Here is a 19,725-nt window from a genome sequence, read left to right on the forward strand (position 1 = left end):
AGGGAGGGTCAAGTTGAAACAAAAGGTAATAACTGTAAGCCCCCGTACACACGGTCGGACAATCTGCCAACCAAATCCATCGGATTTTGTCCGACGGATTTTGTGTGACGTATTGTGTCCGAAACTGTTGCATACACACGGTCGGACCCAGTTGTCGGATTTAGCGGTTGCCAAGAACGCGATGACGTAAGCCGTGTACGGCGGGACTAGAAAAGGGAAGTTCAGCACCACGTCCGGCACCCTTTGGGCTCCTTCTGCTGATCTCGTGTTTAGTAGAAGTTTGGGGAGAGACGATCCGCGCTTTTCACATTAGTGATTCAGATCGCTACTGCTCTTCGGTTTCTGCTTGTCTTTGTGTATCTGATAATCAGTGCGTGCAGTCATTAAGTATTTGTTTCTCATTGTGGACTATATCTAGGTATAGTACGCTTTGAAAGGCATTTTTTTATTGTCTGCTTGCTTCTGCTATTCAGGTCGTTCTTTCAGGCCTTGCTGTTTATCGGTGCTTTCTGGTGTCCGTTCTGACCAGGCGACCGTTTTCAAACCATCTTTCCTCTACGTACTCGTCGTACAGTTTGTGCTGTGCAGGGGCTTCGTGTTGGGGTTCTTACTTCGACACAAGCCCGGTCCATGAACAGGGGGGGGAGGCGTTTGTGGACCAAGAATTGGTTGCGCCAGCATCACCAGTTCTCGCACATGCCTTTGCTCCGTGAGATCCGCGAGAATTATCCTGATCATTTCAGAAATTATCTTCGGATGACGGACCCCATTTTTCACCGTCTGCTGGCTATGCTGACCCCTTATATCAGCAGGCAGGATACCTGCATGCGGCAAGCCATCACTCCGGAGCAGAGGCTCATCGCCACGTTGCGCTACTTGGCAACAGGGAGAAGTCTGCAGGACCTCAAGTTCTCTACAGGCATCTCCCCCCAGGCTCTGGGAATCATTATTCCAGAGACCTGTTCTGCCATCATTCAGGTCCTGCAGAAGGACTATATGAAGCTAAGTTTTATCCTTAAACATCACATTCTATGTATTTCATGATTGCTAATGTCTTGCATTTCTTTCCTCATTCCCTAATTACCATCATTGCAATATGCTCCAATTCATATGCTCTGCCCCTTTGTCCTCATGCATATTTGCCTCACTAACTTCCCCACCATGCTCTTCTTGGCCCATAAAACTATAGTCTAGTCACTTAACAATGTTTTTTGTCAGCTTCATAGTATTGCTTTCCCCTAAACACCCCCTAAAATGTCTACAAATGTGATGTGTGTGCTTCAATTCATGCAAAGTGACCTTTTTTTTATTTTTGGGGTTGTGCCAAACTCATTAGTAACCCCCCTCTCCCCAACTGCTAGCTCAGCTGATAGCAATCTTCTATCTGATGACTTGACCAAACCCAATACACACTATACCTACCTTTTTCATGATCACATTTATGGACGAATTCACCAAAGCATGTAGTGTAAGGGCCTGCCTCAATACTTTCAAATGCTATTTTTATTTTTTAACACATTAATTTTCTTGCTATGTAATAGCAGAATGTCAAAATGTTCTTCCATTTTGTTATTATGACACTTCTTACCTGTCCGGTGGGCTGCCAATAGTGTAAGTAAGGAGGGGCTTCCCAAAGTATCACACATTATTTAGGCATTCAGCTCTCAATTAAGTGGAGAGGGTTACCTGTCCTAAACACCCCCCCTCATTTTTTAGCAAGGGCCCATCATATGGGGGGGGGGGGGGGTGATGACTCTCACAAGGGGACCTTATACTTTAGGCTTTAAATACTCAGTTCCCAAAATGTTATACAAATTTTGACCAAAAATGTGGGTGTCTAATCTGCTTGCAATGTTGATTTATCAAATTAATAATTTTTGTACTTGTTTCACTACACAGTGTCCTTCAACACCACAGGAATGGCAGACTGTGGCCTCCCACTTTGCCATTTTTTTTGTAAGTTGTGCCTTTTTCACCAACAGTGCAAACCCAAGTTCAGAGCGAGATGAGGGGACAGTCTCTTCTTCAGATAATCTTATTATGTTGTGGGTCTGCTACACACACACCTTGTTTTTGTAACTAATGTATGTAGTGAATTACTGACCAAAATCGTGCTCATTTTCAGCACCATGGCAGGAAAATGGCATGATTGTCCAAATTTACACTTCACTGTGGGTGTTTTTTACTAAAGGCACATCCACTATGCACTACAAGTGCACTGCAAAAGTACACCTGAAACTGCACTTGGAGTGCAAAGTGGAGTTGCCTTTATTAAATCGCACTCCTTCTCAGCACAAACTCAAATTTGACTACAAATACATTTTAAGCCCAATGAAAAAGGAAGCCACACATTGTTGAGAATTCAACTTTTTAATACAAGCACATTCACATGTGCATTTCGAAAAGGTTTTTACAACAAACCAAGAGATTTTGTGTATCCAAAACAGAGTTTAATCAGAATTTTTTTTCCTTGTTTTTGTGTAAACAGGCATGTATTAAACCGTAAAACACAGGAACTTACAAAGTTCAACTTTGAAAAGTGAAGACAATATCAGACATGAGTATGTACAAACTGGTCTGATATTGCCTTCATCACATGGGGTGTCACCCCTGAAAAATCCAAATTTGGAAGATGCACACAGTGTGTCAACATGGGCTATCTCCCATCATGGGGGATCAATGTACATGCTTTGGGGCTGCAACCCCTTCATCTCAGACACTTTCCACAAAACATGTACATTGATCCCCCATGATGGGAGATAGCGCATGTTTACACACTCTGTGCATCTTCCAAATTTGGAATTTCGATAAATACAACATTTTGTTTTTAAAATAGCAAAAATAAAACCCTATCAAGTTTTTGTTGTTTCATACTCTCCCCAAAACATCAATGATGTTCTTCATTTTATTTTTTACATCATTGATGTTTTGTTGGATAATTTCCAAATCACGATTGCACCCCATTATCTCCCCGATCAAGATCTGGGCACTTTCACTGGTAAAACAGGAATCTTATTCCACATCACCTACAAAACAAAGCAAACAAACACACCATGTAATAAAAATATGATGATATACATTGCTGAGCTTACCGGAAGCTGTGTTCTCCGACACTCACCTGTTGTGATGACAATTTGTCCAACCTCCACGATCTCTCCTTCCTCCTCCTCCTCCTGCTCCTGCTCCTCTGTTTCTGCTTTTGGAAGTTGCCCTTCTTTGGGAGGGGTGTGGTCCCTGGTGTCCTCATACTTGCCGAGTCTTCTCTCCCCTATGAGAATGTAAACAAAGAATAATTAGCACACAGAGGGCAGAAATAGGAATCTGAAACATTGCTTGGAAGTGTTGTACAATTGTGTTTTTGGGCCGAGTTACAAGGTGAGAACATTATTGGGTACACTTTGCTAAGCTGGAATACTTCCCTGCAGAACAATATTTCTTACGAACGAACGAAACCATGAACTTGAAAGTGGCCATTTTAAAATGCACAACATGAAATCAAAGCACATGGAGCAGTATACAAGCAAGAATAATGATATGAACACACGACAACTACTTACTTTTTTTAAGAACACGCTTGATCCTTATGTACTGCTTGTGCTCCCTCAGTTTTAGGTCTGACCAGCGTTTTCTCAGTTGATCCTTGGATTGGCGTACCCCAAAATTCTTATGAAGACTCTTCACAACTTTATTCATGATCTTGGCCTTTCTGATATTTGGGTTTGGGTAAGGTCCATACTTCCCATCATAGTCGGTCCTGTTCAATATGTTGACCATCTCCAACATCTCTCCAAAAGACATATTTGAGGCCTTAAATCTTGTCTTCCTGGATCGGGACGTTTCAGGCTCCGGGCTTTCCTCACCCTTCTCCTCGTTGGTGGAACTATTATTAGTGCACTTGTGTTCTCTCCGCCATGTGCTCTCCCCACTGCGCCAGAAGCGAAGGGGCGGGGAATAGTCTGGAAAGAACGTCAGGGGCGGGCGGAGTTTCACGCATGCGCACTGTATATAAAACGCAACACGTGTGTATCGTCCATATGATCTGGGAAGAGAGTGAGGCGCGGACGTGACGAAAGTGGAAACGAAGGTAAAAATTTTAACTTGGTGCTTCACTAGACTAGACTGCTTCTATATAGGCCGATGTTGGGACAAGATCAGGAGGGTTTTTAATGGCATTATTAGTATTTGAGGGTTTGTCTTGTGTTGTGTCTTGCAGAGAATATGGATCCTTTCCAAAATGAAAATTTTATGGGGCTATTCCTAGAACTGTACATGGAGATGCCCTGCCTGTGGCAGTTCCACAACAAGTTTTATGCCGACAGAACAAAGAGGAACGCAGGTCTGGAGAAACTGCTTTCTTTGGTGCAGATCATGGTCTCCACGGCAGACATGGCCTATCTGAATAGGAAAATTGGGGCCATGCGGATTACATATTTCAGGGAGAGAAAGAAGCACCTGTAGTCCTCGAGAGCAGGAGATCCAGATGGCGTTTATTCCCCCAGGATGGTTCACTTTGACAGGCTGCATTTTCTGGTAGACCAAGGGGTACCCAGGCCACCACTCAGGCCACCACTTTCCAGTCTTCCTTCAAGGCATCCTTCACCCCCAGCTGAGGCTTCTGATGTCCAACCTGGGCCTTCCAGGCAGCAACATGTGGTGGGGCCCAGCTTGAGACAGGTATTGCATTGTTGAACATATTTCTTGTGTTACATTTAATGATGTTAACTAGATGTTCTTATTGATCAGTAAGTTGTGATTTCTCAAAGTGGTTTACAACTCAAGAGACAGTAGTGACCAAAAATGATTGGGACGGGAAAGAAAAATGCTGGTCTCAGAATGATAGTCTGTTCTATTTGGTAACATTCAATTAGCAAAAGCCAGGAGCACAAAATGTTGTGATTGATGATCAAAAAACTAAAACTATGTCCCCTTTTCATAAACAGGAAGACCTCAGTCGGGGGGAGGCTGTGGCAAGTGGCAGCCAGGAGGTCGACCAATGCCCTCCTTCTCCTCCTGCCCCAACTACAGGAGCCGAGCCACAGCCTGGAAGGATGCCTGGCGGGAAGTGCCCAAGGAAGACGAGAGAGTGATGGCCTGGGTTCAGTCTGGCCTGCCAGTAGATGCAGCCTCTTGAAGATCCACATCCTGGGGATGGAAATGGCATCTGAATTTCCTGTTCTCTAGGACTGCGGGACCAGACTTCTCTCCCTGAGATATCTACTCCTCAGGCCACCAAGTTTTTCTATTCTAATTTGTTCATGTCTGCCCTGGGGGCCAAAGGCTGCACCAAAGTAAGAAGTTTCTCCAGTGCTGCGTTCCTATTTTTATTTTATAGCGACCAAAATAAAGGTTTTTTTTGTTTGATGAAATACTTGTGTAATGTGTTTTCCTTCCAAAAGGCCAGTTTATTTGTGGGCAGGCAGGTACATTTCAAAAATACAAAGTGAAATGAATAACAAGGGGTACCAACACTAAACAAACTTCTGTAGATTAAAAAAGAAAAACCAAAGATAAAAAATAAAATAATGTTGTTGTGGTAAGTTTACACACAAAAAACACCCCAAAAAAAGGAGAAATAAGCAAACTGTCTTTAAAGGAGATTTTTAGGAATTAAAAATAAAAAAGGATCCAAAAAAGAATAAACCAAATCTAAAATTGTGTAGATGTGACGCAAACTAAAATTGTATTGCTGAAATGGTTAAAAAAGAGTAATGAAATACGTTCGGGAGAAGTGTGTGTGACTATGAGCATCAAAAGAAGTTCGTTCTTGTAGCATTGTAAAGAACAAGAGAATGCACTTGATGAAAGAATTTTTAACATTGCAGCGTGACGAATGTGCTATATCGCTTACGAGCAGTAGTTTTACCTGAATGAGCTGAAGGGCTTTGTACGTAGTTGTTAGTATTTTGAATTTAATTCTTTGGCCGTGCGGAAGCCAGTGGAACGATTGACAGAGAGGTGTAGCAGACACAGAGTGATTGATAAGGTGGATGAGTCGGGCAGCAGCATTCATGATGGATTGAAGAGGTGATAGACTATGTAGAGGTAAGCCAATGAGAAGGGAGTTGCAGTAGTCGAGGCGGGAGATGACCAGCGAATGAATTAAGAGCTTTGTTGTGTCATTAGTTAGAAAAGGGCGTATTTTGGAGTTGTTGCGGAGGTTGAGGATGCAAGATTTGGACAGTGATTGGATGTGTTGTTTGAAGGAGAGTTCAGAGTCCAGGACTACAACTAGAACCTTGGCATGTGGGGATGGGCTTATGGTTGTGCCATCGATTTTGACAGTGAGATCATTGGCCAAGCATGCACTGTGACCCCACAAGCTTGGCCAATCACAGCTCTGGCAGCGAAGAGAGCAATAATTGGCCACAGGCAAGATGCCTGTGGCCAATTATAGCTCAGGGGGGTTTAGTACACGCCCACACTATATAAGGCCACCAGCGCGGTGGCCTTGTGTAGTGTGTTCCGGCGTGCAGGGAAAGAGCTAGATAGGCAGAGACAGTGTGTTCTTTTCTCAGGCATCTGCAGGAGTTAGTGGGTGTTGTGTGCCTCCAGCGCAGTGTACACCTGTATCTACCCTTTATTGCTGGTGTTCTCTCATACAGGCATCTGCAGTAGTTAGTGGGTGTTGTGTGCCTCCAGCACAGTATACACCTGTATCTACCCTTTATTGCTGGTGTTCTCTCATACAGGCATCTGCAGTAGTTAGTGGGTGTCGTGTGCCTCCAGCAAAGCACAATATACACCTGTATCTACCCTTTATTGCTGGTGTTCTCTCATACAGGCATCTGCAGTAGTTAGTGGATGTTGTGTGCCTACAGCACATTATACAACTGTATCTACCCTTTATTGCTGGTGTTCTATCATACAGGCATCTGCAGTAGTTAGTGGGTGTTGTGTGCCTACAGCACAGCATACACCTGTATCTACCCTTTATTGCTGGTGTTCTCTCATACAGGCATCTGCAGTAGTTAGTGGGTGTTGTGTGCCCCCAGCACAGTATACACCTGTATCTACTCTTTATTGTTAGTGTTCTATCATACAGAAATCTGCAGTAGTTAGTGGGTGTTGTGTGCCTACAGCACAGAATACACCTTTATCTACCCTTTATTGCTAGTGTTCTCTCATACAGGCATCTGCAGGAGTTAGTGGGTGTTGTGTACAATATACACTACCCAATTGCTGGTTTTCCCATCTCCCTGCAGGCCATTACTATGTCTGGAAGGCCAACAAGGAGAGGTAGACAGTCACGAGCCAATAAAAGAGGGCAAGCAGGCTCTGTGTCTAGAGACAACAGTGCTGGTCGTGGATGCAGTGCGTCGTCATCAGCACGTGGCCATGGGACACGCTTGTCCTTATTTTCAGCAGCTGGACATGTTGAAGACTTGGTAGAGTGGATGACCAAACCCTCTTCATACTCCTCATCCTCTCTCACCCAGGCTCAGGGTACTAGCAAAGCAGCTGCCAATGCGTCCTCTTCCCTCGTTTCAATGTCATCAGTCACTCCTTCCCTAGACCCACCATGTCCTCCTGAGGAGTCCCCAAAACTGTTTGAGCACAGGGTTGGGTACATGCTCCAGGAGGATGCCCAGCATTTTGAAGGCTCTGATGAATCACACTGCAGATCTCCATCTGTGCACGGCGCTGCCTCTGCGCTATTTGGTGTGGAAATTTTTTGAGACGAGTGCATCAGATTGCACCGCTGCTATTTGCAACATATGTCTCAAGCATATCTCGCATGGCCAAAACATCAGCCACTTGGGCACCACATGCTTGACCAGACATATGTTGACCTGCCATGCAGCTCGTTGGCAAGTGTACCTTAAAGACCCACACCAAAGAACAAAGCGGACCTCTCCTTGCTCCTCATCAGCTGGGATCTCCAACCTGACTAGACCTTCAGTCCTCTCTGAAACCTGCACTGAGAGGAATGAAGGTGTAGAATTAGGTGTGTCACAGCCAAGTACTTGCGGGCACTCTGCTAGCAGTATACCCACATCCCATTGTAGCAGGCAAATTTCCGTGCCCCAGCTGCTGGACCATCGAAAGAAGTTCACTCCCAGCCATCCACATGCCCAGCGGTTGAATGCTCACTTGGGTAAATTGCTAGCACTACAACTGCTGCCTTTTCAGTTGGTAGACTTGGCCCCCTTCCGTGAGTTTGTGCAATGTGCGGTTCCTCAGTGGCAGGTCCCCAAATGCCACTTTTTCTCAATGAAGGCGATTCCGGCTCTCTACCGGCATGTAGAAGGCAATTTCCTTGCCTCGCTGGACAGGCAGACAGCGTTAAGGTGCATATTACCGCTGACTCATGGTCCAGCAGGCATGGACAGGGACATTACCTATCTTTCACTGCCCATTGGGTCACTCTTCTTTCAGCTGTGAAGGATGCAGGACAAAGTACAGTAGTGTTGGAGGTTGTTTCTCCACCACGCCTCCAAACTGCTACAACTGGTTGTGACACACCTCTCTCCTCCACCCCCTCCTCTTCTTCTTCCTCCATGGCCTCTTCCAGTGCTCTGTCCTTGGAACCAGCGGTGCTCCGTAGGCGTTCAAGGGGCTACGCAAGTACGCAGGCAAAAATATTGCCATGCCGTGCTTGCGCTGGTTTGTTTGGGGGACAGGAGCCACACTGGGACAGATATTTTGTCAGCTCTGCAGGGGCAGGCTGAGAGGTGGTTGACGCCACGCCAGCTTAAGCCAGGAATGGTGGTTTGCGACAATTGCCCCAGCCTCCTCTCTGCCCTCCGACAGGGACAACTGACCCATGTGCCCTGTGTGGCTCAGGTCCTTAACAGGGGCATGTAATTACAATTCTTGATATAATCGTTCACAGCTGGGCGCTCCAGCACCCATCAAGAGTCACTTTGAGGGCTTACAGTGTTGTGGCAACACCAACACCTTAGGCCTCCATACCTGCAGAGCATATAGGGCAGGCCCCTACTTTCAAACATCCAACTTACAAATGTCTCCTACTTTCAAACGGAAGGAGACAACAGGAAGTGAGATGAAAAAAGACGGATGCAAAAAAATGATACAGGTGTGATTACCTTTCCCTATGTTTTCCAAAAAGCTTAAAAATAGATTTTTTGACTGGAGCTACACTTTAAAAATGTACCAGTTCAAAATTACAAACGGGTTCTACTTAAAGCGGGGTTCCCCCCTAAAGTGGAACTTCCGCAGATCGGAACCCTTCCCCCCTCCGGTGTCACAATTGGCACCTTCCAGGGGGGAGGGGGGTGCAGATACCTGTCAAAGACAGGTATTTACACCGACTTCCGGGCATAAACTCCCACGGGAGTCTATGCCTCTTCCTGTCCCTGCACGCTGTCTGCTGGGACACACGGGTCCCAGAGACAGCGCGGACAATTCCTTTTGCGCTGCGCAACTCGCGCATGTGCAGTAGGGAACCGGCAAGTGAAGCCGCAACGCTTCACTTCCTGATTCCCTCACCTAGAATGGTGACGGCAGCAGCCGAGAGCCGAGCGATCGACCGGCCTTGGCTGCCGGCATCGCTGGACCCCAGGACAGGTGAGTGTCCATTTATTAAAAGTCAGCAGCTGCAGTATTTGTAGCTGCTGGCTTTTAATATTTTTTACCCATGGCATTTTTTTTCTCAATGATTTTAATCCATATTACCGGAACCAGACATGACATTAAAACCGCAAGCAGTTTTAAATGACTTTTTTTCTGTTAAAAGTCATTTTGTGCAGGGATTGTTCTAAACACAGGAAACACGTTACACTTCACAAGCATACTATAGACACCCCCCAGGCACGATATTTAAAGGAATATTTCACTTTTTTTTCACTTTAATCGTCATTAAAGTGGGGTACCTCCTAAAAAAATAAAAGTCAGCAGCTACAAATACTGCAGCTGCTGACTTTTAATAATTGGACACTTACCTGTCCCAGGGTCCAGCGATGTGGGGGAACGAAGCCCCTCCTCGCTCCCCGCTTCGCTCATGGCACCATCATGCGTACTGTGGGCACCCGGCTGTGGCTTCACACCCGGGCAACCACTGCGCATGCGCGAGCGGCACAGGGCGCCTGGGACACGTGACAGGTCCCAGGTGAATGTGCGGCACGAGGGGAAGTGATGTCACCAGCCCAGGCAAGGAAGAAGGCGGACTACGAGGGACCCCCCTAGCAACAGGTATTTAGAGGTGAGTAAAACATTTTTTTTGCCAATTATTTATTTATTTGTTTTTACGAATTTTTATTTTTTGGTGGCAACACCACTTTAAAATCAGTGCTCCCAAAAAAAACGGCAGTTTTTAAAAACATTTTAGGCATTGACCCATGTCCCCTGGGGAAGCCTGGTTCCCAAACCTTTTTAGGACAATATATTGCACATTAGCCATTCAAATTAGCACTTTTTATTTTGAACGTTCGAGTCCCATAGACTTCAATGGGGTTCTAAAGTTCGCACAAATTTTCGGTCCGTTCGAAAAACACACAAAACACACTCTTTCTACACAGGCTCAGGGGAGGGCTGGGACTCCCAAACTTACACAAATACTATCTATCAGCTCGACTGGCCCAACCGTCCACGATCTACTCCAAATATGAAAAACCAGACTGGATAGCCATAGAACGCCAGGCCACCCCCTCTTTTACCTTGGATTTTCTACTATGGTGCCCCTCTAAAACTAGGCCTCCCATCCTTTCACCCACCCTCTCCCACTCATGCTCTCTGTGGGACTCCCTCCGCCTTCTACTGACTCTGGTCTCTGCTGGTCGCCCCCTAGCACACCTTTTTCACAACCTGATTTTCCTCCCGGCTTAAATATCTCCGCCTTCAAATGGTGGCTGGACAAGGGCCTATACCATATAGGGCACTATTTCACCTCCACTTTCTCCACTCGATTTGGAAGGAAAAGCCCCTCCTGCCCATATTTACTGGATATGAGTTAAGCCCCGTACACACGAGAGGACTTATGTCCGACAGACTTCCGAAGGAGTTCCGTCGGAGTTCTTCTGGAATTCCGACGGAGTTCTGACAGACTTTTCGGCTGAGCGGACTTGGCCACACACGATCACACTAAACTCCGACGGATTCGAACGTGATGACGTACGACTCGGCTCGAATAAGGAAGTTCATAGCCAATAGCTGCCCTAGCGTCGGTTTTAGTCCGTCGGAGTAGCATACACACGAGCGGATTTTTCGAAGGGGACCGGGTCCGGCGGAGTTCCTTCGGAAAAATTTGAAGCATGTTCCATATTCTAAAGTCCTTCGGACTTTGGCGAGTCAAAAGTCCGTTGCAGCCCACACACGATCGGATAGTCTGACGGACTCAGTCCTTCGGACTTTGGATGTTGAAAAGTCCGCTCGTGTGTACGCGGCATTATGGTGCGGACAAGCTATGGAGCAGAAGGGAGGCATCTCGGTAATATACTCAGCCCTCACTTGCCCACCGGACAAGACTTTCTATATGACAGCTTGGGAGGCGGACCTCCAACTCAATTACAGTCTGGAGACCTGGCAAGCCGCCCTCACCAGATCTTTTCAAGATATCCAGAACACATCCCTCATGGAGGCCAGTGTTAAACTGATAACCAGATGGTACCTTACCCCTACAAAATTGGCCGCTATATACCCAATGGCGAATCCTTTGTGCTTTAGAGGATGTCAACACCTGGGATCCATGGCCCACATATGGTGGGAATGCCCTAGGCTTCGCTCCTTTTGGAGAAAAATCTTCAATATGATATACAAGGTCATGGACTGCCAGGTCCCGAGAACCCCATAGGTAGCTCTGCTAAATGCTCGAATCCCTACCCTGCCCAAAGCAGTCCAGAAATTGATCCACTTCCTCTTTTTAGGCACTAAAATTTCAATTGCAGTAGCATGGAAAAAACCAAGGCCCTCATTTCATGCAGTCAAGAGGAAGATATCCTGGATCATGTCCCAGGAAAAATTGTCCAGTATTCTGACGGACACCTCAACTAAATTCCGTAGGGTTTGGGAGCCTTGGGCCTGATATGTTGGAGTTTCCCTCATACTGGGAGTGCATGCTCACTCTTCCTTTGGACCACATACTTAAAAATAGTCCTGATTGCCTATCGCTCGGCAACTATTTATTCCTCTCATCAATCATCCCCACCCTTCTGAAGAAGCTCCCCTTCCCTTCTCTCTGCCCCCCCTTCTCACTATCCTTTTTCTCTCCTATCTGTCCTTTATACTATTTATGATAACTACTCAGGAGTGCAGGCCTGGTTCTCGCTAGGGGAGCCTCCATCCTATTGTCGTCTAGATGTTACCCTTTTGAGAGTTGTTGGGGGGCTTTGGGAGTCTCCCCTCCTCCTCTGACACAGTCAAATCCCTTTAGGGGTGTCGGGGAGGAGGGGGGAACTCCATCCCTTCAACTAATCTTCTAGTTTTGGGATTGATCAGGTCTCAAGATCAATATTTTACCTAGTTCAGGGGTGCTCAACCTGTGGCTCTCCAGCTGTTGCGGAACTACAAGTCCCATGAGGCATAGCAAGACTCCGACAGCCACAAGCATGACACCCAGAGGCAGAGGCATGATGGGACTTGTAGTTTTGCAAAAGCTGGAGAGCCACAGGTTGAGCACCCCTGACCTAGTTGCTCACATAGAGGTCTATATGTTCGAGACTCGGATGTTTACATACCCTTGTTTATGTTAACTGTTGATTATTGACTGACTGTATTACTTTTGGCAGGAGTCCTACCCTTCTGCTATATGTACAATGCTGAGTCTGCATATTTGTAAGTGCCTTTTCAAAAATAAAAACAGATTGAAAGTAAAAAAAATGGCTTTCCTAAATACCCAGTTTCCAGACATTACCTGGAAGTTCACAGTAAGGATTATGCCAAAACCATATTTTTAGGAATTGATAGGTATATTCCCCAATGGAGGGGTGGATCTCTGGTTCGTGGTATCTCAAGGCTTGAGATAGCATGGATATATAAAATCAAATGTTACACCCCTTTCGGGTTGAATGTTGACATTGACCTGAATGCATTTATCGATAATACTTGAGATATGATTTTCTATGTACACTTGATGTGACAGCTCAGTGGCATATGTATTTTTAAATTGTCTCATTTCATTTTTATGTTTATTAATATTTTTCTGATATATATATCCTTACTGACCATTAAGTTGGTGGGAATAGATAGAGGTTGCTTCCTGGCCCTCAATTTTATGTGACCCCGAGATTGAGATCATTGAGTCCCAGTTGATATTATATATATATCTTACGTTTAGGTTTGGGTGTACTTGCTGTTATTTTGTGATATATATCCTGTCTACATATACTATGTGAATTATGGATGTATATTTCTATATTCCAATTTTCATCAATTGGTCTAATAGTTGTTTGTTATTTATTCTATAATTTATATATATATTGATATACTCCCTATATTTATTCCTTAACGCATTTAGGACTTTGAGTATTCTCATGGCACCAGTGGCTGTTTTGTAATATACATTTATATGTGCCTTGAGTGTTGTAATCTTTTTCCCCACTAGATGGCAGAGTAGGGGTTTACCTATTGAGGTTCTTTCTGTGTCATTATATGACAAGATGAACTAGTCTGAGATCTCGTATATATTGGTATACAGTTTTTTATAACTTACTAATTTTTGCTCCTGTCCACCAATAATATATTTTTATATTTTTTTTATTGGATAGTTTTATATTGCCCATTTATTTTATTACTATCTTAAATTTTGCAATGAAGTAACAAGGTTTCCCGCCACTGAGGAGTCACAACGAGGCGTGGTTACCTATGAATGTATTTAATGCGATTCAGTGCATCGCCTGTTCCCCAGACAACGTCAGTTATAGACAAAACCTACGTTGGGAAGTTGACGAGCTAACGTCATCACAACCCGGATACAAACGGGTGTATGCAAGCCTTATTTCTTGTAAGTGCATATTTTTTATATTTAAATAAATTTATCTATACGGATTCACACTATGGTTGGCTTTCTTCCATCCCTATGAGCCCTTGATTGGTATGTGCTCCGTGTATCTGCTGAAATTCCTGATTTACCTTTGGTGCTGACCACAGAGAGGTGACGCTGCTGGTTTGGTGTCTGGATGTCAATCCATCATACATGCTTATCCAAGCTTGCCCTCTGGTAAGCACGTTATTCATGTGGTGGTGGATCACATCAAGTGGTGTCTGTTTATCAAGGATTTTTACTCACTCTTCACTTGAATTCATTGGATTTCTCTTATTTGAACTTTTTAATTTTCACCTAGTTCTTGGTCACACATTATTATGTACATTCTTATGTACTGGTATTAGGTTATTTATCACTTAATTTTAGTTTGTTTGCGCAGCTTTTTTCTGTATTGTTTTTCGTTTTTGTGTATATCCCCTCATAATATATCTGGGGATCTGGTGAAGTCAAATTGGGGAGCACGGATCTTCCGTGAGCAGAACACCCGCCTCAAAACATAATAGATATAAACATCATAACGATGTTTGTTAATAAACCCTTTCAATATTTTATTAGTTTTAACAATTAACTGAATTTGTTTTCCCGAAAAGGATAAATAGATAAGAGATAAATTTATCTAACAACGGTATTGGAATGAGGAATCCTAATATGGGTAAATTAACGGAGAGAGAGACTAAACTTTAAAGTCTTATTTATCCAGTAAATTTGAGCTTCTTGGTTAACACATAAAAGAAAAAATAAATAAAATTTGCGACCCTATGGATGTAACCCGTCCATGGTAACTGAAAATCAGTGTTATTGTATAGTCACACCAATATGTAGTAAAAAGACCTTGTGGATGAAATTGGAAAAATAGAGATAAAAATAAAAATAAAAGGATAATGTTTCCAAGAACATGTATATAATAATTGGAGTCATATGACTTTAAAGAGGACTTTAAATTCAACCAGATATTTTGACCAAGTTCTGGGATAAGTTGAAGATATTCCGTCCATTAGCTATTGGGACCAGTTCCCTCTGTCAGTGATGGTGCTTTTCCTCATAAACTCTCTTCCATTAAAGGATTAATTGAGATTTCTCTATTTGCAATTTTTATTCCATATTATCTTCTTGCTCTTGAGGTGGGGATGCATGTCAACCTCTCTTTTGTAGGTGTTGATTTCCATTTTTCACCACAAATTGGGATGTATTTCTTAGAGAGAAAGTAGATGCTGTTCTTCTTCACGAGGTAGATGCAATATGTGGAAACTCAACCGGTTTTAGATCTTGTAGCGCTTGTTGGAGTTCTTCAAGTGATCTGCAAATATGCCTGGTACCTTGGTAGGTAAATTGTAAGGAGAACGGGAAACCCCACTGATAGGTAATAATTGTGACTTCATTTCACGCTTTTGGAGATAGTTAGTTGGGAGAGGTCCACAAATAACTGATAATTATGACCCTGAAAGACTAAATTAGTATGTTCTTTGTCAGTAATTAGGAGTTGTTCCTTTGTTCTTAAAAAGTGGAATTTAGCTATAATGTCCCTTGTGGGGCCATCTGCTTTTTTGGGCATAAGAGCCTGGTGTACTCTGTCCATCTCCAATCTCTCTAGTGGTATTCCTGGTAGTAATTCTTGACATAATTCAGTCACTGAGGATTGTATATCTATAACAGATTCTGGTATCCCTCTGATACGTAGATTTGATCTTCTGGCTCTGTTTTCATAATCCTCCAATTTGCTCTGTAGTGCAATATTTTCTTCTTTAAGTACAACCATTTCAATCATGTATTCGTGAGTTGAATTTTAAATTTCTTCCATTTTAAGTTCAATCTCTTTTGTGAGATTTTCAGTGATTTGTTCTGAAGTTTGCTTTAGCGTTTTGTGTAGAATTTTTTCAAATTGCTTTAAAATTCTTTGAGGAGAAATAGAATCTTGTGAGGCTGAGTGAGATGTAGGTAATTCATTGTCTGAGTTCCCTGAGGTCACAGGCTGTATTAAGTTCAGTTTACATTTTTGTTTAGTACAGTGCGCTGAGGTGTTTGAGGCTGCTTCTGAAGTAACTTGCACCATTTTAGATGTCACCCGGGCCTATGTGCCTCCTAATTTGGTTTTTGGCTTCACGCGGGCTCCTCCAAGTACCATTTTTATGTCAATATACTCCTCTCACCTCTCTGGTGTATGGGACAATATCTCCGCTATTTAAATTTTGGCCAGGTTACCTCTATTTAGCGCATAATCTCCTCACTTAGCGGAGCCCTAGCTGAACATGACTGTCCTGTTAGACTCCACGCATGCGCCCCCCCCCCCCGGCATCGATTGTTTCAAGAAACTATTAGATAAGCACCTGAACGACCACAACATACAAGGATATACAATGTAATACTGACATATAATCACACACATAGGTTGGACTCGATGGACTTTTTTCAACCTCACCTACTATGTATGTAACTTGAAAAAAAACACAAAAGAAAAAAATTATTCAGGAGATCACTAGGAATAATAAAGAATAAGTTTGTCAGAACTCTTTGAATATCAGCAGCAAAGCAACTTCATTTTTATAGCATTATAAATAAGAGAATGTGTTGCATTGAGAGATTTCATAATTTGCAGTGTCACAAATGTGATATCTCCATTATGAATGCTAGTTTTACAAGACCGAGCGCTTCCGGCTCGTACTTGATGCGTGAACTTTTGTGCGATGGACTTGTGTACACACGATTGGAAAGTCTGACAACAAAGTTTTGTTGGCAGAAAATTTGAGAACCTGTTAGCCAACATTTGTTGGCGGAAAGTAAAACAACAAATGTCCGATGGAGCTTACACACGGTCGGACTTTCAGCCAACAAGCTCACATCCAACATTTCCCATTGGAAAATCCAATCATGTACGCGGCATAAGCCTGTCAGAGGTGGATTCCCCAGCTGGAGAGGTCAGGGGGACTTTCCTCTAAATACCACTCAGCTGGACTGGAAGGAACCATAACGTAAGAGGAAGCAGATGCATCATCCACTGGGCTTACCAATGCCAGATCCTGGGAACGAATGAAGGTGACTTTGTGATCTACAGAGCTGCTCCTTTTGGCTCTGCACCATTTGATCCAGTTCAAGGAACATGGAGAGTTTCTCCCCCTTTTAAAAAAAAATGTTCTTAGCTCTTTGCTTCGGTCCTCTAGCGCTCCTGCTCTTCATTGCAGCATCCTGTTTAGGCTAGGGCATTCTCCTTGTCTGTCTGTCCACCTGCAAGGTGATTGATGTGGCCAGACTCTGGATGGACACTAAATTTAAGCTAGCCAAGCCTGCAGTCACATGCTTGTGATAGTGTGTGTAATACCTGATCAAGCTACCTTTTTGTCTGCCCTGCTCTGCTAGATTGATTTACCTCGATTAAGACCGCGGATCTGATATTGACTATTCTCTGAACTTTGCTTGCCTTTGACTTCAGATTTTGACCCTGGCCATTCTTACATATGGTCTGGCAATGGCTTGACTTAATTACTTAATTAGCTTTAATCTTGCCTGTCTGCAAACAGCAAGTACCTGTTTGTTTTGCTCAGCTTGCGCATGCCCTGGCATGCTGGCCAGGCACTATAGCATTTTGTATAAGTCCTGGGGCAACCAAGTACCAGTAGGCATGCTTGCCTTATTGGAAAGGAGGCTACTATAGGTGAGGAACACAGAAGCCAGTGTCTGGTCACCTGCAATAGGGATAAGTGTAACATTACTGGACTGTGCATTGGAAGCGGCCAATGGGAACTTTCACACAGCCTGTGAAAAATTGCACCTGCTTGGTGGGTATATGGCTGACGAAACTAAGAATTTCTACACTCATGGCAGTGGGCCGCCATGTCTGGCCTCCCTACTTCCCCAAGGTAGGACTAGCGCTTGAAATGGGGTGAGGGGGTATACCCTTAGGCGTGGTGGACCTGGAGGATCCCTATATTTGGGATGCTGGGGAGACCCCTTGGTTTGCATTTTGTATTTATGTTTTTACTCCTGTTCTGTTGTGTTTTATCCACATGGTCCAACCCTAGCCATGCTGTGTGAGATTAAGAAAGTTGTTAGCCCTTGTACACACGGTCGGAGAATCCGTCGGAATGTGTCCTATCGGACCGTGTTGTCGGATAATCCGACTGTGTGTGGTATGCATCGGACTGATTCCATCGGAATATCCGTCGGACCCAATTTTCCAACTTGTTGGAAATATTTCCCGACCAACTGGTTCGATTGGACATACTCCAATCATGTGTAGAGAATTTTGATCGGACCAAGTGCCACGCATGCTCAGATCAAATTCCTACATCAAAGCTATTGGCTACTAGCCTGAACTTAGTCCCATCATAACGAAATTACGTCATCACGTTCTGAATGATCGGATTTTTCGATAACTTAGTCCGACCATGTGTATGCAACAGTTTCGGACAAGATCCGACAGACAAAATCCGACGGACAAAATCCAACGGATTTGGTTTTCGAAATCTCTGACCATGTGTACAGGGGCTTACAGTTTTGATATCCAATTTCAAGAGTGTCATATAATGTCAGAGGTCTATGTTCACCTTAGTTTGGCGCGAGATGAGTTCTTTGAAACCTCATACACTAATGCTGCAAAAGACCCATTTTACTGTGGGGTCTGTGCCCAAATTGCCTCTACATCTTTATGATTGCTGGTTCCAGACCACCCCTCCAATAAAACAGGCAAAAGGGGTAGCTATCGCTATTCACAAGATTAGCCCCTTTGTGGCTAAGGAGCATTTAGAAGGCCCAGATGGTAGATTTATAATAGTCAAAGGGTCTTTACATGGTAGTTCACTTACTGTTTTTACATTCCTAATTGAGGTCAGGTGGCCCGGGCAATGTTCTGAGCAGGGTACATGAGTTTTCTGTTGTTTTTTTTTTAATTATGTGTGGGGATTTCAATCTCTGTGTGGATCCTGGTATGGACTCCTCTTCCGGTAAAGCCCTCCTGTCCGTGGCAGCTAGGAAGCACCTTTTCAAATCCTTTCAGGGTCTACGACTGGTGGACTGTTGGTGCATTTTACAAGCGAATGATAAGGGCTACTCCTATTTCTCGCAAGTCCACCAGTCGCACTGTTGCATTGATTTTTTCCTGACAGACCAAGCCTTTCTGTATAGAATTCTGCTATCCACCCTATCACGCTCTCGGAGTAGACATGTGCAGAACGAAAAAAATGTTGTTTCATTTTGTTTCGATTAGTTATTTACATAAATTAATTTAGTTTAATTCGTATAATTCGTTGATTTTTCAAAATCAAACTCAGATCGATTCGAAAAGTTTTCGAATTCAAAAAGTTTATAAGTGCTAACATTTGCGCAAAACGCTTTTACATTTTTGTACCCTGCTTCATCTGTCAACCACAGTCAACCAGTCATATGAAGCTTCAATAAAAGGATTTTTGGAAGTGCACTTGTCCAGAATCATTTCCCTATATTTAGAATTTGAATCATTTTCCAATTTTCAAAGATAATAAAATAGAATAGAAAATAAAGGAATAGAATAGAAAAGAAAAGAATATAACAGAAAAAAAGAATAGAATATAATAGGGTAAAACAGAACAAAATAGGATAGAAAATAAAAAAACTGAATAGAATGGAATAGAATAGAATAGAATAAAAATAAATAAATAGAAAGATTATAACCATCTTCTGAAGTTCGAATAGAATAGAAAAGAATAGTAGTGTAAAGAGGTAACCCCACACTGCCTGGACAAATAATAGACAAGCAGATAATTGTGTTATATTCAAGAAAGTGCATAAGTGTAGCACTAAAGTGTAATGCCCTGTAC

The sequence above is a fragment of the Lithobates pipiens genome, unplaced genomic scaffold, assembly GCF_037356315.1.
Source record: "Lithobates pipiens isolate NorthernLeopardFrog02 unplaced genomic scaffold, aLitPip1_a1.2 Scaffold_30, whole genome shotgun sequence".
NCBI lineage: Eukaryota > Metazoa > Chordata > Amphibia > Anura > Ranidae > Lithobates > Lithobates pipiens.